Here is a 16,040-nt window from a genome sequence, read left to right on the forward strand (position 1 = left end):
GGATGATTTGGGATCTTCTGCAGGCAGTATCCGGCTGTCTGCAGGCGGTATCCAGCTGAGGGGTCCTCGGTGAGGCATGGGGTTTTTGGCGGTTGGAGGCTCGTTAGGTAACCTTGGAGGAGGTGTTGGGTCTCCTGGGGCGGGGTCTGGCCGTGGGAACTGGGAGCTGCGGAAGGCTCCTCCATCGGCTGGGTCTCGCTGTGCGGCCTGGGGTGCAGTGTTAGTTGCTCCTATGGCAGGGTGACATGAGGTTGCCTATGGGGGAGCGCTGCACCGTCTCAGGGCCGTGTCGCGCTGGATGTTTTTTATGAGGTCGCTGAGGCGTCTGGTGAGGTTGTTGACCTGGGAGGTAGCGGTGATCCCCCTCACAGCAGGGTCCAGCGGGGAGTTTTGGAGATGGGGCTGGTCCTTTTGGTGGCATCGTCGGTCCTCGAGGCAGGGGTTAGGCTTTCCTCGATTAGAGGTTGGTCCCTGCCGTGACAGTGGGGATGTTGGTTGGGGTGCTGAATCCAATCCATCGGTGGGAGGCAGGGTTGGAGCCTGCAGGACGTCAGCAGGGTTCACCTTCATGATCGTGAGGGATCCCTTGCATGTGGCAGGATGGGACTTGCATTTCTTTTGGGTCTCAAAGGGGGCATTGCAGCGGCCACACCGGAAAGCAATCCGTTTGTTGTAGGTCTTGCAAACTTGCTTGCTGAGGGCCCCGAGGGTCTGGATTCCAGGGACAGGGAGGCAGAAGGGGCAGAGGAGGAGACCTGTAGGGAGCGGGTACTGGAGGTAGATGTGGTTATCGTCCCCTGCCTCACCCTCCGTGGGATGGACCCCTGTTGTGCCTGCAGACTCACCGGGCCATTCCTCTGGGTCTGGTGGAGAAGCTTGAGGAAATGAAGTCGCTCCTGGGGGTGTGCTGGACTCACTGGCCACGGTGTCTCTTTGCCCGGAAGGACAGCGCGCAGCATTGAGATCCAGGGCTCTGGAGTATATTCCCCTTCGAGCGGCCCTCCTCCGGACAGGCAGGTGGTAAGGAGTTTTGGGGTCTGGGGTTGAGGAGGTGGTTCCTTACAGAGCACCCCTCTTTGGAACAGGACAGTAGTGCTCAGCATTCTGGTCCTGGGTCATCTGGGGGGCTCCTCTGGCAGCATTCTTCCCGGCGGGGCAACACTCAGCATCCTGGTCCTCAGTCATCTGGGGGACTCCTCCGGTGGTGTCTTTCCTGCCAGGGTGACAATCAGATCCCGGTCCTCATTCATTGGGGGGGCTCCTCCGGCAACCTCCTTCCCAGTGAGGTGGCGATCAGCATCCTGGTCCTCGGTCACTGGGGGGGCTCCTCTGGCTGCATCCTTCTCGGCGGGGCGGCCATCAGCATCCTGGTCCTGGATCCTCGGGGGGCTCCTCCGGTGGCATCCTTCCCGGGAGCAGCAAGGCAGTGTTCAGCATCCTGGACCTGGGAAGCAGGTGAGGTTCTTCTGGAGTCCTCCTCCTGAGGAGCTGTCAAGATGTTCTTGCTCCTGGATGTGAGGTCCCGAAGAGCTGGCCTTCTGCTGCTCGATCTTCCGGTAGAGATGTCTGCCGGGGTTCTCTCCTGCAAGCTCCTGATGTTTTCATCCTTGCTGGTGGTCCGTGTCTTCCATGGGGAACCCAGGATGGGCTTCGGGCCAGACTTCCACTGGGTTTTCTGAGAATTGGAGAGGACAGGAACCGCAGCAGTCAATGATGATGTACCTGAAAGAGAAAGAGAATTTTCTTCCAAAGAGTCAGCGGTGTAGTGAATATGCAAATCAGCTTCAGAAGTGGAGTAGATCTGTAGAGCAGCATCAATTTTTTCAAAAATAGCTCCAGGAGATTCCATCTTCAGAACAAGGGTTTGCAGATGTCCATCTGAAAAAATGAAACTGATAAGAATAGATACTATGCTTGATCTTAACTCACAGAGAGTCAAAAAGCAATGTGATTTGTAATCCAACACCAGCCAAAATTGATCATTGGTCACAGTTCTGTCTGCTGGATACCTAGGCAGAGTAAGTGTGTTCATGTAAATACAGTCTGGTACTGAAGCCTTTGCACCCACCCCCTGGTTCATCACTAGCTGACAGGGGCGAGCTCACTCAGACCTTGCTTACAAATCATAATTTGAAATTATTAGGTTGGCCAATATAACTGAAACAAATGTTTATGACAATGTTGGCACAACAGCTATATGAGAAAGCTACTCTTTGTTCATATTTTTCAAGCCCATTATGCTTTTTCAGGTAGAAGTGTTTTATCATATACTGTATGTGCTTTTAAAATATGTATTAATGTTTCAATTTCAACTCAAATTTCCAACCAATGACTAAATGGACAACACTGCATGTAACTGCTTGACCATGGCCCGGGGCAAAGAAGTTGGGGAAATTCGCTCTGTGTGTGTGTGTGTGTGTGTGTAAACACCCACGGGGGAGGGGCGGGGGGTGATGTTGGGAAATCAGCAGCCTGAGCCCACCTGGACTGTTACAGACTCAGATGGACTATGCTGAAACTTTCTAGATGTGAGGGCCCTGAGAACTTCCTGTGATGTGTTCAGATGTACAATAAACATTTCTGTTTTAGCCTGGCTGAGAGTCACTGCAGACTAGAGATCAGGGTAATATTGCTTCCTATGGATGTGGACTCCTCAAGGGTCCAGAGCGAGTGGACTCACTGAGGAGGCTCATGGAGAGAGACAGGTTTACTTATGGCTCAGAGGTACAGTCTCAGGAGGTGGAAGGACCTAGCCCCAGAGAGAGAGTGCAACTCTTGCAGAGGGCTGTCACACTGAAAGAGACCACATGGAACCGAGATAGCATGGGTCCTGTGAGTCTGTGACAGTTGGTTCTAAAGCAGAAACTCTGAAGAGACTAGCAAATAACCAGCATGATTGCCACAGTCTGCACACCAAGGTAACAGTCATTGTTGAAAACTTGGAATCACTGTGTGACACACAGAAAACACTGGTTTTCTCCAACTATTGCCAACATGTTTGCCAATACAGATGTTTACAGGATTCTGACAACCAAACTCACAGCTGAATTGAGCACAAAAGCTGACGGAGAAATGTATGGTGAGAAAACCCAGCTACATCTGGAAATCCTTTTGACCATGGAAAACCAAAAAAGCATTCAAAACCTGCCATGCAACGCTCAGCGAGAAACGGGAGACGACCGTGACCCGTAGTCTGCACCCCAAAGTGCGTGGTGCCGAAGATGCTTTTTGGAATGTCCTCTTCCAGGTGTTTCGCCCCCTTCTGTAAGGTGAATTTTGCAGCAGACAGCGGCTGTTATGCCAGAGTGGTTCAACTATTTGCCACTAAAGATGAACTTTCAAATCTGAAACGGGAATTTACTACCTACATAAACTTGACAATGGAAAACTGGATGTGCTGGCTTTTTGGAACAGTCGTCAAAACACACGTCCCAACTGCAGCAACGAGACATGGTGAGCTTTGAGTGTACCCCCTTATCTATTGAGGCAGAGTGCATAGTTTCAAAGTTGGACTACTTCCAAGCCAGCATGAGCCTCAACTTGAGCAAGGATACCTTGAAGAAAATTATCTGAGCGTACGCAAACCAGGATTATGGAAAAACTACTAGCTCCGAGAGAGACAAAATATACCTTTGTACATTAAAAGAAAGTTCCCATTATACTGTCGTAAAATGTTTATATTGCAAAAGGTTTTTCTTCCCCGCCCCCCACAATTTTCCACAATGTTTTAATTTTTTCATATTTATCCTGATTCCAGGCTGGTTTGAAGGTTTGGAAAATAAACACTGAAAAATTCCCAGATTTTCTTTTTTTACAGATAAAAACGGGAAACACAGACCACTACTTAAAAGCAGAGTTATAGAGCCATAGGTTTTCCTTTGAACTAGACCAGAGTCCAGATAATCCCCTTTACAATTTCTAAGGGCTCTTCAGCTGGATGAAAGTCACTCAGCAGCGTTTAACTTAAAGCTGGGGACATGTTCTAGGCTTCTCAGAGAGCAAGAATGGTGGGATTCCTGGCTACTATCCTGCCCATCTCAGCTTTGCCACGCGGGAAGAGACAAAACCTTCCCACGCGCCAGTGGCTCCGGGGCTGTTAGCAGGGAAGCATCATCCATTGCTTCCAGCATGGAGGACAATTGGCAGGTGCTATGGGGAGAAGCATTGTCAGACTCAGTGAAGGAAAAAGAAATAGCTGTTCAGATGAAGCAGAACAACCTTTTATGGGAAACTTGTTGATTGCAGAGACAAAGAACAAGAATATCATGGAGACACATTAACATCCACGAAGAAAGTCCTTCTCTGAAGCCTACTGATAGATACCACCCAGTCACACAACACCTGAAACAAGATAAAATGTTTCACTGCTGAGAACTCAGCACACCAAAGCCACAAGGAGCACAGCTCTCAGGGGGGAACACCCAAACTTTTTTTCACACCCAACAGATTAAGTTCAAAGCTAACTACTCAGAGTGTGTTTCTTTCCCCTGCTTTTCTCAGGAACAACAAGAGACTCTTCCACAACAGAAAGCAGCTGCCACAAAACAGCACTCTCAGCCATTGTCATGCTCAGAAAAAAACACTACGGTTCCTCATCATGGTTAGCAAAACCAGGCTTTGATGACAACCACCCTTCTCCAGTAACCAACTAGAGAAATGATTTCTGAAAGCATAGCCTTAACTAACCCACCCCCCCGGACAGTCACAGACCATTCCGGCGCATTGTCTTCTAACTGGTGGGTGCTACAATTTGGCCTTCCCGAGAGAGAGAGCACTACGAGAAGCCCCACATGAACAGATCTTAGCTCTCAACTCTGCCCTCCATGGCCCCCTTCCCTAGGCTGCCTATCAAAGCAAAGATGCTCAAAGTAGCCATCCCCTTTCATTTGCATAAACTGAAGACACAGACAGGCCACTCAACCAATCTTCTCCCCGCCCCCTTCTCGGCAATGCCTAAGACCACAATCCTCTAGCTGGCCAAGCCGAGAGCTTTCTAGAAACCACAGCCTATGCAGTTTTGGACACTCAGAGCACATTTCTTTGGCACCAGAGACCAAACTGGAGAAAGTCAGCGGTGGGGAGCTGGGCCCTGCAACAAGGGGTATTTCCTGAACGCGAGGGCCAGTCTTACCATTCTCCAGGGAGCGGGAGCGTTGACATGATATTTTATGAAACCACTCAATAGTTTTTTTCAGGTCCTTATTTTTGGTAAACACTGACACTTTATGCAATTGTGTCTTGAAGTTCTGAGACAGAAGGAGTCTTGCAGTGTAAAACACAAAACACCCATATACAGTGGAGATTGGAAAAATGAAATCACGTTAATTTCACAATATGATTGGCCCACAAGGAGATGCTGCCCGCCTATTTCTTTGCGTCGGTTTAGCACGATGCTGAATTTAATCGATCAATCAATCATCCACTGATAAAGACAAGCTAAGAAGGTAAATTTGGGCTCAAAACCGCAAATCTATGCCTGAATACCAACAAGAAAATCTATGCTTCTAACTTTTCAAGACAAGTAAAGACAGGAGAGAAGAGGATGCATTGCGCTGCAAGTACGGCAGTGTTGAGGTCAGCGCTCACAATGACAGAATAAAGGAGCATGTCAAAAGCAAGCAACACGAGAAGCTAAAAGAAGAAAGTGAGTTTTGCGATAAACAGTGTGAGGAGCTTTCAGTGGGGCTTTAGTGAAAAAGAGCACAGAGCCCGAGCATCTCAATGAATTTGTGCATGCTCTTTGTTTCCTCAGACAGTCACTGTTAATTGCAGGGGGGTCTGTAAGTGACTTTGTGCAGCAACAGTGTCCAGCAGCAAAAACCCTTCCTAATGTGGACAACCTGATTCGTAAGGATGTGAAAGATAATGATGATGCTTTAGTAGCAAAAGTGATGCAAGGAATGGATGGAGATGTGGCTTGTAGTCTGATTTTTCAGGAGTCTCCTGATGCTTTGGACCTTCCAGTTCTTGGCCGTTGGTTACTGTTGGTTGATTTCAAAGCGAGAAAGCCTCATTTCTTTTGTGCTGAGGACACATTTGTTCCCTCTGCACACAACTGTTTTGTTGCTGCAGCCATAACTAACATGGTTGAGATGTACCAGCTATATTGGCCACAACTAACACAAATTATGCATCCTACATAGATAAGTTTGCCTGGGATGTTAAAGTCAATCAGAAGCTGGAGCTGCTCCCTATTATCTGTCCTGCTCATCTGGTTTATGTTGCGCTGTCCGCATCTACTGCTACAGAGGAAATGAAAGAAGTTCAATCTTGCATCATTGGATTCAGGGCCATTTTCGAGCATGTGAACAATTTGAAGGCCTTGTTTTACACAGAGTGAGACGAGTGCAGAGGCCCCCCTGTTGTGCCACGTGGGGAGAGGAGCTTGTATTTTCCTGCCCGTCATGTAAATAAGGCGTCCACTGTGCCAATGCGTCTCCTAGATCATCCTGAGTTTGTTGGTTCTCAAGCAGAAACTCTGAAGAGACTGGCACCTAAGCAGAATGACTGCCAGATTCTGTGCACCAAGGTAATGTTCATTGTTGAAAACTTGGAATTGCTGTATGACACACAGAAAACACTGGAGTTTTCTCTGGCTACTGCCAAAATGTTTGCCAATACAGATGTTTAATGGATCCTGACAACCAAAATCTCAGCTGAATTGAGCACAAAAACTGAAGGAGACGCAGACAGCGAGAAAACCCAGCTGTTTCTGGAAATCCTTCCGACCCTGGAACACAAGAAAACCAAAAAAGCATTCAAAACCTTCCATACCATGCTCAGCAAGAAATGGGAGATGACCGTGACCCATAATCTGAACCCCAAAGTGCTTGGTACCGAAGATTCTTTTTGGAATGTCCTCTTGCAGGTCTTTCACCCCCTTCTTCAAGGTGAATTTTGCAGCAGACGGTGGCCGTTATGCCAGAGTGGTTCAACTATTTGCCACTAAAGATGAACTTTCAAATCTGAAAGGGGAATTTACTACCTACATAAACTTGACAATGCAAAACTGGATGTGCTGGCTTTTTGGAACAGTCATCAAAACACACCTCCCAACTGCAGCAAAGAGGCACGGTGAGCTTTGAATGTACCCCATTATCTTTTGATGCAGAGTGCATAGCTTCAAAGTTGGACTACTTCCAAGCCAGCATGAGGCTCAACTTGAGCGAGGACAGCTTGAAGAAAATTACCTTAGCGTACGCAAACCAGGATTATGGAAAAACTACTAGCTTCGAGAGAGATAAAATATACCTTTGTACATTAAAATAAAGTTTCCATTACACTGTCATAAAATGTTTTCTATTGCAAAAAGTTTCCCCCCCCCCATGCAATTTCACAATCTTTTAATTTTTTCATATTTATCCTGATTCCATGCTGGTTTGAAGGTTTGGAAAATAAACACTGAAAAATTTCCAGATTTTCTTTTTTACAAGTAAAAATGGGAAACACAGACCACTGCTTCAAAGCAGGGTTATAGAGCCATAGGTTTTCTTTTGAACCGGACCAGAGTCCAGATAATCCCCCTTACAATTTCTAAGGGCTATTCAGCTGGATGAAAGTCACTCAGCAGCGTTTAACCTAGAGCTGGGGACATGTTCTAGTCTTCTCAGAGAGCAAGAATGGTGGGATTCCTGGCTACTATCCTGCCCATCTCAGCTTTGCCACGCGGGAAGAGACAATATCTTCCCAAGCGCCAGTGGCTCCGGGGGAATTAGGAGGGAAGCATCATCCATTGTTTCCAGTGTAGAGGACAATTGACAGGTGCTATGGGGAGAAGCATTGTCAGACTCAGGCCAGGTCTACACTGCGACTTTAAATCGGTTTAATGGCTGATATACCGATTTAACGCTGTATCCGTTCACACGACGTCGTCATTAATATCGAGTTAACCGCCTCCTTAAATCGATTTCGGAACTCCTCCCAAACGAGAGGAGTAGCGCTAAATTCGATAGTGATAACTGGTGGCATTATGAGCTAGATTGGTACAAACTCTGCTGAAGGGTGGACAAGGAAGGGAAGACCTGAAAAGGCTTCTCCCAATTGCAGCGCCTTTTGCAAGTTCTAGTTCCAATAACAGTCCCTAAACACTCTCTGCTGGACAAAAGGCGGGCCTTTAACTCACCCATCTGATTTCCCCACACCCCTGATGCTGTCTGGAGCATGTTTCAGCCCTATGTCAACTTTGAGATCCTCAGAGCTTGCTCGAATGAGCCCAGTTGCAATGGCCCACAAGGGACCTTTCTGGCAGCTAGGTGTCTCCACAGTGCAGTGGCACTCTGACCATTCACCTTTTCCGTGCTATGCTCTGACATGTTCCCTTGCCCATGATCACAGGTTGCATGCAGCCTGCTAGTGCCACCTCTATGCCATGCAGGATTTTGCCTGTCTCAATGGGCCTGAAATCACTTTAAAAAATGGGCCTAATCCTTCAGTGCTTTTGAAAAATTTCACCTATTTGGTAATTCCTGACATCCAAAATTGCTAAGACTTACAGTGAAATATACAGTGTGGGAAATTCTGTTCACGGTGAGAGTACACTAAAGAAATGAGATCACGTCTGAAACACAGCCCTCCCGTACTGCAGAGTATGCTGGAGGGGCGTGCAAGGTCTTCGACTTTGCATTCTTCTAATGCATAGGCAGATACTAGAGTCCTTCCTCTTTGTAGAGAGCCAGGGTAAAGTTCCTGCAGAGGAAGAGCCACGCTGCGGTAGGGGAGAAGCTGTACCAGTGCCTGAAAGCAAGTAGGCCTTTGTAAGTCATAGTCCCTCAACGGTTTCTTTCTAGTAGGAGTAGGGGGGAAGGGCTCTTGGTAGGAGACATATTTTGTGGATTCTTTACTCCACTGAGCAGTCTTACCCCACAGGGTTGTTCAATGAATCATGTGACGTGAAGATATGACTCAATGACATCGTGAGGGGTAACAGAATCAAGGGAATGTCTGGTCCCATTGAAATCAATGTAAGAACTACCATTGACTCAGTAACAGCCAGGATTTCAGCCTAAATTAGGCTCCATATACACTCCAATGAAAACTGTGTAGCCTTCATCCCTACCTGGGCTACCCCGATGAGCATAAGGGCTGCAGGCCAAGTCGCACTCCAATTCCACGCCGACATAGGTAACAGAGCCCCACAATGGTGTTTACTGGTCTGGAAGTAATTTCCTGCTGCAGGCCGTTTAAGCAGGACTAGTGCTCCTTGAAGACTGCTAGGCGTCATGAACCTCTTACCTGCCTCAATCCCACGTGACTTGTGGGAACACTTCCCTTGTTGCCTCCACCGTGCGTTGCTTGCATAGACCATTTGAAAAGTACCCCTAGTGCGTTTCCCCGTACTAGGTGCGCCGAGCGGTGTTCTTGCGGCTGGATGGGATAAGAGGTACCATTCTAATAGCCATTATTTCTCCCATCCCACCAGCTTCCTGGGAAAGACCTCATGGCATGCGCCAAAGCTACATCCACTATCACCTGCACGTTCCAGAGTTCACAACTTTGTAGCGCATCTTAACGGTGCTCTTGGCTACTTGCGCATCCTGGCACCCCACATATGATTGCCCACTCCAAATTGATATCCGAAAGAAATTCCTGACGGTTAGGCTTGTTCTGGGCATTCGCAAGCCTTCAGGCGTAGGGCTTATTGCCCTCACCTTCGCTTCTCCACTGTGATGGCTGCATCTCATGTTTGTATTACTGGCGTTTCAGGGCAGGGAAAGCAGGTCACAAAGGTTCTAAGAAAGTGTCTGCTCTTAACGTAGCGAAAGTTTCGCAGCCCTGCGAATCGTCCCACACCAGTTCAAAACAATGCGGGTCCCACAGTCTGTGCTTGTTTCCCGTGCCCCAAATTCGCGTTCAATGGCGTAGTATGCCCCGTTAATAGCAGTAGCTCCAAACGCGTGGGCAGCGGTTATGGAGAATTCTGCTCCATTCTGTCATCCTGTCCTCGCGCTCAGAATAGAGCTTGCCCTCTCCTCTTCGCTTGCCTGCCTTTGATGCTTCATTGTGGTCGATATAGTCAGCCGCGAGAGTTACGCGAGGTGGTGGACAACGGTCAGAATCGTTTGTATGCTCAGGGTCCCATGATTGGCTGTGCTATGCGTTGCTCAATGCACTTCGAGCGAAAAAATAGGCGCACAAAGGTGTTGTTGTGCCTTCACAAAGGGAGGTGGTGTAGGCTGTAGCCACGACACACCCGGGCAATGTTTTCTGCCCTATGAGGCACTGTGTCTCATCCACAACACTGGAGTTTTCTCTGGCTACTGCCAAGACGTTTGCCAATACAGATGTTTAATGGATCCTGACAACCAAAATCTCAGCTGAATTGAGCACAAAAGCTGAAGGAGACGCAGACAGCGAGAAAACCCAGCTGTTTCTGGAAATCCTTCTGACCCTGGAACACAAGAAAACCAAACAAGCATTCAAAACCTTCCATAGCACGCTCAGCGAGAAATGGGAGACGACCGTGAGCCGTAATCTGCACCCCAAAGTGCGTGGTGCCGAAGCTTCTTTTTGGAATGTCCCCTTGCAGGTCTTTCACCCCCTTCTTCAAGGTGAATTTTGCAGCAGACGGCGGCCGTTATGCCAGAGTGGTTCAACCATTTGCCACTAAAGATGAACTTGCAAATCGGAAAGGAGAATTTACTACTTACATAAACTTGCCTACCCCTGACAATGCAAAACTGGATGTGCTGGCTTTTTGGAACAGTCATCAAGACACACTTCCAAAGAGGCACGGTGAGCTTTGAGTGTACCCCCTTATCTACTGAGGCAGAGTGCATAGTTTCAGAGCTGGACTACCTCCAAGCCAGCATGAGGCTCAACCTGAGCGAGGAGAGCTTGAAGAAAATTACCTGAGCGTACGCAAACCAGGCTTATGGAAAAACTACCAGCTCCGCGAGAGACAAAAATATACCTTTGTACATTAAAAGAAAGTTCCCATTATACTGTCATAAAATGCTTATATTGCAAAAAGTTTTCCTTCCCCCCTCCCACCCCGATTTTTCACAATTTTTAAAAATTTTCATATTTATCCGATTCCAGGCTGGTTTGAAGGTTTGGGAAAAAAACACCGAAAAATTCCCAGATTTTTTTTTTACAAGTAAAAACAGAAACACAGACCACTACTTCAAAGCAGGGATATAGAGCCATAGGTTTTCCTTTGAACCGGACCGGAGTCCAGATAATCCCCCTTACAATTTCTAAGGGCTATTCAGCTGGATGAAAGTCGCTCAGCAGCGTTTAACGCTCTCAACACGGAAGTGGGAACTATGGGATAGCTGAGGAACAGCTACCCACAGTGCACCGCTCCTGAAATCGATGGTAGCCTTGGACCATGGACATAAGCAATCGATTTTTTGATCGCACTGTGGACGCGCAAAACCGATTTTATAACATCGGTTTTGTAATATCGGTTTAAACGACTTTGAAATAATCGTGCAGTGTAGACGTACCCTCAGTGAAGGAAGGAGAAATAGCTACTCAGATGAAGTAGAACAAGCAGCAGATAAAAGACAACTTTTTTATGGGAAACCTGCTGATTGCAGAGATGAGGAATAAGAACATCATGGAGACACATTAACATCCACAAAGAAAGCTCTTCTCTGAAGCCTGCTGATAGATATGACCCAGTCATAACACCTGAAAACAGATAGAACATTTTACTGCTGAAAACTCAACACCCCAAACCCACAAGGAGCACAGCTCCCAGTGGGTAAACCCAAACTTTTTTTTACACCCAACAGAACAAGTTCATCAAAGCTAACCACTCAGACTGTGTTTCCTTCGCCTGCTCTTCTCAGGAAGAGCAAGACACTTTTCTATAGCAGAAAGGAGCTGCCACAGAACAGCACTTTCAGCTATTGTCATGCTCAGAAAGAAACACTACAGTTCTTCATTGCAGTTAGTAAGACCAGGCTTTTTACAACCACCTTTTTCCAGTCACCAACCAGAAAAATGATTCCTGAAAGTATAGTTTTAACCAACATCCCCCTCCCCCTGCCAGTCACAGGCCATTCTAGAGTAATGGCCTCTAACTGGTGGTTCCTAGAATTTGACCTTCACGAGACAGAGAATAGTACAAGAAGTCCCATGTGAGTAGCACCTGTCTCTCAACTCTGCCCTTCACGGCCCCCTTCCGTAGGCTGCCTATCAAAGCAAAGCTGCTCAAAGCAGCCATTCCCTTTCATTTGCATAAACTGAAGACCCAGACAGGCCACTCCACCAGTCTTTTCCTTCTCCCTGCTCTGTTATACCTAACACAGCAATCCTCTAGCTGGCCAAGCCAAGAGCTCTCTAGAAACGCCTGCCTATGCAGTTTTGGACACCCTCGTAATGTTTCTTTGGCACCACAGACCAAAATGGAGAAAGTCAGCAGTGGGGAGCCAGGCTGCCCAACAAGGGGTGTTTCCTGAACCTGAGGACCAGTATCACCATTCGCCAGGGAGCAGGAACTCCCAACTTTTCTGGAAACCACTGAAGAAGCTTTGACTTAAAAGCAAGTATTTGTAGCCATAGGTTTTCCTTTGAACCAGACCACAGTCCAGAGAAACCCTGTCAAAATGTCAATTTGTTTTTCATCTGTATGACATGTAGTGCCTAAAGATGCTGATGCTGAAAATGCCACGGTCAGGACAAGTTGTACAAAGGAGAGCAGATTCTCCCAAAACTGATGGTTAACACTGTAGTTAGAATCACCATCCAGTCACAAACTGTGCTTGCAGTTCCCCGCCCCCCGCCCCCCCGGTTATCAAGAAGGTAAAAAATAATAATAATCAGTTTTTGGACCAATCTTATTTAATCTTTTTATTACTGACCTTGGCACAATAAGTGGGAATTTGCTAATAAAGTTTGCAGATGACACAAAGCTGGGAGGTATTGCCAATACTGAGATGGACCAGGATATCATACATGAAGATCTGGATGACCTTGTAAACTGGAGTAATAGTAATGGGATGAAATTTAATAGTGAAAAGTTCAAGGTCATGCATTTAGGGATCAATAACAAGAATTTCTGTTATAAGCTGGGGACTCATCAGTTGGAAGTAACAGAGGAGGAGAAGGACCTCGGAGTATTGGTTAATTACAGGATGACTATGAGCTGCTAGTGTGATATGGCCATGAAAAAAAAGCTAATGAGGTCTTGGGATGCATTGGGGAGGTATTTTCAGTAGAGATAAGAAGATGTTAATACTGTTATACAAGTCACTGATGAGACCTCATCTGGAATACTGTGTGCAGTTCTGATCTCCCATGTTTAAGAAGGATGAATTCAAAGTGGAAAGTGTACAGAGAAGAGCTACTAGGATGACTCAAGGAATGGAAAACCTGTTATATAAAAGGAGACTCAAAGAGCTTGGCTTGTTTAGCCTAACTAAAAGAAGGCTGAGGGGAGATATGTTTGAAATTTTGATAGGGTTTCTCTGGACCCTGGTTTGCTTCAAAGGAAAGCCTGTGGCTACAAATATTTGCTTTTAAGTCAAAGCTTCTGCAGTGGTTTCCAGAAAAGTTGGGAGTTCCTGCTCCCTGGCGAATGGTGACACTGGTCCTCAGGTTCAGGGAACACCTCTTGTTGGACAGCCTGGCTCCCCACTGCTGACTTTCTCCATTTTGGTCTGTGGTGCCAAAGAAACATTACGAGGGTGTCTAAAACTGCATAGGCAGGAGTTTCTAGAGAGCTCTTGCCTTGGCTAGCTAGCAGATTGTTGTCTTAGGCATCACAGAGCAGGGAGAAGGAGAAGATTGGTTGAGGGTTGAGTGGCCTGTCTGTGTCTTCAGTTTATGCAAATGAAAGGGGATGGCTGCTTTGAGCAGCTTTGCTTTGATAGGCAGCGTAGAGAAGGAGGCTGTAAAGGGCAGAGTTGAGAGACAGGTTCTACTCACATAGGGCTTTTTGTACTATTCTCTGTCTCGTGAAGGGCAAATTCTAGGAACCGCCAGTTAGAGGACATAACTCTAGAATGGCCTGTGACTGGCAGGGTGGGTGTTGGTTAAGGCTATGTTTTCAGGGATCATTTCTCTAGTTGGTGACTGGAGAAGGATGGTTGTCAAAGCCTGGCTTTGCTAACCATGATGAAGAACTGTAGTGTTTCTTTCTGAGTATGATAATAGCTGAGAGTGCTGTTCTGTGGCAGCTGCTTTCTGCTGTGGAAGAGTGTCTTGCTCTTCCTGAGAAGAGCAGGCGAAGGAAACACAGTCTGAGTGGTTAGCTTTGAGCTTGTTTTGTTCAGTGTGAAAAAGAGCTAAGATATAGTTTTTAGGAGTTGAGCTGTTTGGTGTAATGAACCCCCAGCAGTGAAATGCTATGTCACCTTCTGCCCTGGGCCAAGTTGAACCCCCTGGGCCTTAGCCTTGGCCTTAGACCCCAACAATTCTAACACCAGTCCTGATGATCCCCCTTAAAATGGGTTTGTGACCAACTTTGGGGTCCTGACCCACAGTTTGAGACCTTCTTGGTCTAGATAATACTTAGTCATGTAAGGGACTGGACTAGATGACTTCTTGAGGTCCCTTCCAGTTCTATGATTCTATGTAGAAGTCACATGGCAAAGGATATAAAAAGACAGCTGCATCTTCTCCATTTTGTCTTCAGTCCTGCTTCTCACCTCTGGAGTAACTTCTCTACAAATGGAAGCTTTGAACAAAGCACTCAATGACCCATCCAAGCTTTGGAAGTGTTCCAGAGGGACTTTACAAGACTGCAAACTCACCAGTGTTTCTAAGAACCTGATATATGGACTGTGAAGTCATCTGTCTATATTCGATTGCTTTCACCATTTAAAAACTCTCTTCTCTTTTTGTTTATAATTAAACCTTTACTTTCAGATACTAAAGGATTGACTGGCAGCATGATATTTTGGATAAGATCCAAATGAATGTTGATCTGGTAATGTGGCTGGTCCTTTTGAGATCCATTTTGTGTAGTGAAAAGAGTTTTAAATAAGTTCTCACAGTCTCAGGTCTATTTGCTAATTTGGAGGCAAAGACTGGGTGCAATAAAGGGGGTTGTGTGATTGTTATTTTTTTAGCTTCTTGATAATCAGTGTGCAGGGATCATGAGCACAGTTTGTGACTAGATGGTGAATCTAATTACAGTGTTAACCACCATTTTTGGGAGAATCTGCTCTCCTATATGCAGCCTCCCTTGTTGAATCAGCATCTGCAGGACTGTGACAAGTACCTGCCCCACCTGCTGTACAGGGAAGTGCCCCAGGAATCCAAAGGGTTCTTCCTTTTCGAGCTGCTGTATGAAAGGCCAGAGGAGGGGGTTTCAGTTTAGAGTTGGCTGGGGAAATGAAAGGAGGCCCTGAACCAGGGTCTGGGCTTCCTACCCCCAAGATGGACCTGATGGAGGGGCCCTGTTATCTGTACCTACAAGCTCTGTTTTTTACTGTGTTCCTGTCATCTAAGAAACCTTCTGTTTTATTGGCTGGCTGAGAGTCATGGTGAATTGCAGGAAGTGGGGGGGAAGGGGTGCAGAGCCCTGACTCGCCCTCACACCATGATACACACCCAGCAAAACAAGCTCATAGCTAACCACTCAGACTATGCACCCTTCCCCCGCTCTTCTCAGGAAAAGCAAGACACTCTTCCGTAAAAGAAAGCAGCTGCCATGGAACAGAAGTCTTTGCCATTTTCATGTTCAGAAGGAAATGCTATAACTCCTCCTCATGATTAGCAAGATTAACTTTTCACAGTCACCCTTCTCCACTCACCAACTACGGTAATGACCTCCTGAAAGCATAGCCTTAACCAGGGCCAATCAGAGAAAGGGGCCAGGAGGGCCATTTGGCCGGGCCTCAAGCTCAAAGAGGGCCTCAAATTTAGATACTTGTTAATTTTTTGGTATTCGATAAGTTTTGCAACTTGTTTTTATGCGCATTTCTATCGGACCAAAATGTAACACACACTCTCAGCTTAGAACTGAAAGTTTAAGCAAATAAGAGATGTGATTTGGTAAAAAAATTTTTTTGTTAACTGATATAGATTTTGTCATATTAAAGATTTTAAAATATTCATAAATATTAAAAACAAATATCAGTTCTGAT

At 46.5% G+C, this 16,040-nt stretch overlaps 4 non-coding genes across 4 annotated transcripts; 1 reads left to right on the plus strand and 3 right to left on the minus strand.

Moving 5' to 3' along the window:
* Positions 1–4,462: 4,462 nt before the first annotated feature.
* LOC116828280 (small nucleolar RNA U3) lies at positions 4,463–4,679 on the minus strand. Its single transcript, XR_004374495.1, has one exon. It is a non-coding gene; the product is annotated as a small nucleolar RNA U3 (small nucleolar RNA).
* A 7,078-nt stretch (positions 4,680–11,757) lies between these two features.
* LOC116828279 (small nucleolar RNA U3) lies at positions 11,758–11,972 on the minus strand. Its single transcript, XR_004374494.1, has one exon. It is a non-coding gene; the product is annotated as a small nucleolar RNA U3 (small nucleolar RNA).
* A 2,012-nt stretch (positions 11,973–13,984) lies between these two features.
* LOC116828278 (small nucleolar RNA U3) lies at positions 13,985–14,198 on the plus strand. The gene has a single exon (XR_004374493.1). It is a non-coding gene; the product is annotated as a small nucleolar RNA U3 (small nucleolar RNA).
* Positions 14,199–15,527: 1,329 nt separating this feature from the next.
* Positions 15,528–15,742, minus strand: LOC116828281 (small nucleolar RNA U3). Its single transcript, XR_004374496.1, has one exon. It is a non-coding gene; the product is annotated as a small nucleolar RNA U3 (small nucleolar RNA).
* Positions 15,743–16,040: the final 298 nt, after the last annotated feature.

The sequence above is a fragment of the Chelonoidis abingdonii genome, chromosome 2 (genome assembly GCF_003597395.2).
Source record: "Chelonoidis abingdonii isolate Lonesome George chromosome 2, CheloAbing_2.0, whole genome shotgun sequence".
NCBI lineage: Eukaryota > Metazoa > Chordata > Testudines > Testudinidae > Chelonoidis > Chelonoidis abingdonii.